Source organism: Anopheles arabiensis (genome assembly GCF_016920715.1).
Source record: "Anopheles arabiensis isolate DONGOLA chromosome X unlocalized genomic scaffold, AaraD3 X_pericentromeric_contig0006, whole genome shotgun sequence".
In the NCBI taxonomy this organism is placed as follows: Eukaryota; Metazoa; Arthropoda; class Insecta; order Diptera; family Culicidae; genus Anopheles; species Anopheles arabiensis.
Window position 1 is genome coordinate 32,633 of NW_024412084.1, and position 4,868 is coordinate 37,500.

The following is a 4,868-nucleotide window of genomic DNA, read 5'->3' on the forward strand; positions in this document are numbered from 1 at the left end:
GATAGGAAGAGCCGACATCGAAGGATCAAAAGCCACGTCGCTATGAACGCTTGGCGGCCACAAGCCAGTTATCCCTGTAGTGTTCATCGAGTAGCCGTCGGGTACAGACGTATGTAAACACGCTCCGACAAAGTGTGCAAAAAAGTGTAAAACGGCCTCGGATCGCTCTGAAACCCTCAAAATCGTGTTCAGAGCACCCAATTTACCTATAGATAGTGTTATTTGGTCGAATTTCTGTGATTTTTGCGCTTTAAAAATTCGTGTTGTTCTGTGTACATTTGCCCCCGGTAGCACCAAATTTCCGGGTGTGGAAAAAATGCGCAAAACTGTGTGATATCAGCGCCGGAAACACTCGATTCTGGATAATTCGACGCTTCTAAAGCGTTTAAAAGTGTTTTCGAGACGTTTTGAGAAGTTTAAAGTGCATAAAAGTGTGTTTACATCCCCATACAATTTGTATGGGGAACTTTGAATGTGAATAACTCAGTGAAAAACGCATGGATTCGTGCCGGATGTGATTTTAAAGGTGCGCGTAGTGACGCTGAACGTGAATTTAAAAAGAAACAGAACGAAAATCGGTGAAAAAACGAGAAAATAAAAGTGTCGGGGTGCTACCGCCGGAGCACGTGCTTTCGGAAAAATCGAAATAAATAGCAAATCGCGAATAACTCCGCGAGTTTTGCTCGGATTCGTGTGCGGTTTTCACCGTTGTGCTTGTTTTTATGCGTACAATAAGATTGCATCAAAAATTTGTGAAAATCGTGAAAAAATTTTGACGTTTCTTGGTGACAGTTCTATAATACCCAAGGGACAAATTTTGTCCAGGAGCAGTTCCCAAGGGGCAAAAATTTGAAAAGTCCGTTACTGCTCGAAAAGTGCTCGAGTTTACAAAAGTGCGCAGAAAATTCGGGGGAAGAAGTGTAGTGCCCGCGGCAGCTCGAATCTGCTCGATTCGAGTAGTTCGAGCAACTCGAAAACTGCTCGAATTTTTCGAAAAATCCCTAAAATAGGTCCAAAAGGGTCGAAAAAGCGGGCAGCGCAATTTGGACGTGAAAAGTGCCGGAAAAAATTCGGGATTGGTGCGGATCCATTCCCCACGTGAGCGACGCACCCTCTCGTAATTTTTCGCCACCGCCACCCCTCCCCCAGCCCACCAGGGGGTCGCAAGTCGGACCATAGTGGAAAACCAGCGTGGAAGAAGGATTCTACAGCAGCGATTGAGCGGCAGAACACCAGCTAGACGGCGCTGCATACTTGGGGTCATCTCGACCCCCCGGGGTCAACTCGACCCCCGGGGTCACATCGACCCCAGGGTTATTTAACCCACCAACCTGAAAGTCGGCAAAGATGATGGCATCATCCGGGATGTCAACGCGCGCGAGTGCGAGGTCAGTCTCTGTGGACTGCCGTAGCAGCTTGGCATCTGGCTCGAAGCTGTTTGTGACCGAGCCTCGAGTGGCGCTGCCTAGGGTCAGTGTCACAGGCAACAACAAGCCCGCCGTGGCATCCAAGGCCGCCACGGCCACACCGGAGCTCGAGTTGCTTAAGGCAACAATCCAACGACTAGAGGAGCAGAATGCAGAAATGAAGGAGCAAAATGCTCGCCTCTCCGAGCAGATAACTGGCATGTGCCAACTGCTACAAGAGGAAAAGGAGGAGGCAAAACGACGAGAGGAGAAGTTGGAGGCACAGATGGAGAAGCTCGCCGCCGCACATCAGCGCGACCGAGACGTGCTCAACTCTCTTCTGGCAGCAAAGGTTGCCGGCGGACAACCGTCAGCTAGTCCGCGCCAACCTCCGACTCCGCTGCCGCGCCGACCCTCTGCGCCGCAGCCGCAGCAACAACAACAGCAGCAGCGGAACCAGCACGAGCAGGAGCAGCCCCGCGCGTCGACGTCGCGCGCAGTCATGCTGCCGCGCAGCGAGGCATCGACAGCCGTCCGCGTAGACGTTGTGCCGGAACTCACCTTTAGTGAGGTCGTGCGGCGTAGATATCGCGGAAAAGCTACGGGTAAGCCACGTTCCCAGCAGCAGCAGCAACAGCAACAGCAGCAGCAGCAGCAGCAGCAGCAGCGTCAGCCACAGCGACAGGCGGTCGCCGGCTCGCAGCAGCAGCAGCAGGAGCGTATGCAGCAGCAACATCAGCAACATCGTAAGCGAAAGCCGAGGCCCGACATCATCGAGGTGTCTCCCAGTGAAGGCGAAACCTGGGATGGCATCTACGAGAAGGTGCGCGAAGCCATTCGTCTGGACGCGGCTCACAGCGAAATGAAAGGGCATATTAAGCAGGGCCGCCGAACTCATGCCAGGCTGCTACGTATGGAGCTGAGCAAGACGGCAAACGCTCCGCTTATGCTGGAAGGCGTCCGCAAAATCATCGGCGACGCAGGCGTCAGTCGGCTTGTCACAGAAATGGGTGAGCTGCTGGTAGTCGATATCGATCCCCTTGCTACGGAGGAAGATATCATTGCTGCCCTCGATGCTAAGATTGGCGCAAGTGCTGGAGTTGTTTCTGCCAGCATTTGGGAACTACCGGATGGTTCGAAGCGAGCACGCATCCGGCTACCTGTGAAGTCGGCTCGGCAGTTGGAAGGACTTAAACTGTTCCTGTGCGACTGTGTGAGCAAGGTTCGAGCAGCCCCACCAACGCCTCCAGAGCGACAGCGCTGTTTCCGCTGTCTGGAGATGGGCCACATCGCCTCGAACTGCCGTTCCACCGCAGATCGACAGAATCTGTGCATCCGCTGTGGGCTTACCGGACACAAAGCACGATCCTGCCAGAATGAGGCAAAGTGCGCACTGTGCGGTGGCGCTCACCACATAGGCCACAGCGAATGTGCTCGTTCGGCCCAACGATGTTCCCGGCCCTGAAAGTTCTGCAGGCGAACCTGGGCCATGGCCGTGATGCCCAGAACCTGGTGCTGCAAGCTGCCAGAGGAGAAAGCAGACGTGCTCATTCTCTCTGATGTTCTGCGCCCACCTGAAAACAACGGCCGGTGGGCATTCAGCAGCTGCAAGGCGGTAGCGGTGGTAGCTGTCGGTGAGCTACCAATACAGCGGGTGTGGTGCAGTGAAGCTCAGGGGTTGGTTGCAGCGCAGATCGGCGGAGTGGTTTTATCAGCTGCTATGCTCCACCAAGCCTTAACCTCGCAGAGTTCGAGCGCTTCTTGGAAGCAATAGAACTCGAAGGCTTCTCCCACCCTCAAGTCGTCGTCGCCGGCGATTTTAACGCCAGACATGAGGAGTGGGGCAGCCCGAGGACTTGCGACCGCGGGGAAGAGCTGCACGGAATGGTGGAGCAGCTTGGCCTAATCGTGATTAATCAAGGTCGGGAATACACGTTTGATGGCAACGGGGTGGCTCTCCGAGTATAGTGGATGTGGCATTCGCGAGCCCGACGATCGCTCGCCCTGACACCTGGGTTGTTAGCACAAGATACACCGCGTCAGACCACCGCTATGTTCTCTACACCGTGGGAGGAACACCAGCATCGCCCGAGCAGCTGCAGGACCAGCAGCAGCCAGCGCAACAGTCCTCTGCGCAGCAGCAGCAGTCACTTCAGCAGCAGCAGCAGCAACAGCAGCCATCGCAACAGCAGCAGCAGCAACATCAGCGGCAACCGTCATCGCGGCAGGGTGCTTCCGCTAGCCAGAGGCGTGTGCGTCACGCTGGCCGTAGATGGAAGACCTCGCAGTTTTCTCCTTCCTCATTCCTCGAGGCGCTGTTCGCTGCGGACTTTGTCCAACGCGCATCGACCCAGGAGGGTATGATCGCAGCCATGTTGAAGGCCTGCGACGAGACGATGCAACGGGTTACCCGAGTGCACCAAGACCCGCACCGTAACACATTTTGGTGGTCTCCTCCTGGCTCGCCTGAGGAACAACTGCGAGGTTGCCCGTGACCGGATGCTGCGGACGGCTGATTTGGAGGAGCGCAGCATAGCAGCAGCTGAGCACAGGACAGCAAGGGCAGAGCTCAGCCGAGCAATTCGAGCTAGCAAGCGGAACTTGTTCCAGGAGCTGATCGAAATTGCAGAAGAGAATGCGTTCGGGGCAGGATATCGGGTCGTCATGTCCCGGCTCCGGGGCAGTCGGACGCCTTCAGAAGCGGACCGGGTCGTCCTCGAACGCATTGTGTCCGACCTCTTCCTGAGCATCCGCCCTGTGACTGGTCGCAGCTGAGCAACGTTGGAAGCGTCGAGGGAGCAACAACAACGGCGGGAATTGCACCGGTAACGGACGACGAGCTGCTGCTCATCGCGAGCCAGATGGCAAATCGCAAAGCACCAGGGCTCGATGGCATCCCGAACGCGGCAGTGAAGACGGCCATCATGTTGTTCCCGGAGGTCTTCCGGGTCCTGTACCAGGATTGCCTCAATCGCGCTTCGTTTCCGGCGCAGTGGAAGAGGCAACGACTGGTGTTGCTGCCGAAGCAGGGGAAGCCTCCGGGAGAGAGCAGCTCGTACCGACCCCTCTGCATGCTCGACGCACTGGGAAGGTACTTGAGCGCCTCATCCTGAATCGCCTCAATGAACATCTCGAGGAGCCGTCTTCACCCCGACTGTCGGACCGGCAGTTCGGATTTCGTCGAGGGCGGTCGACAGTGAGCGCCATCCAGCGGGTTATTGAGGCCGGCCGTACCGCCATGTCGTTCCGGCGAACGAACGGCCGGGATAACCGTTTCTTGCTTGTGGTGGCGTTGGACGTGAAGAACGCCTTCAACACGGCCAACTGGCAATCCATTGCCAGCGCCCTTCAGGCAAAAGGTGTTCCCGTCGGCCTCCAACGGATGCTTCGAAGCTACTTCGAGGATCGTGTGCTGTACTTTGACACGAGCGAAGGCCCCGTCGTACGGCATGTAACCGCCGG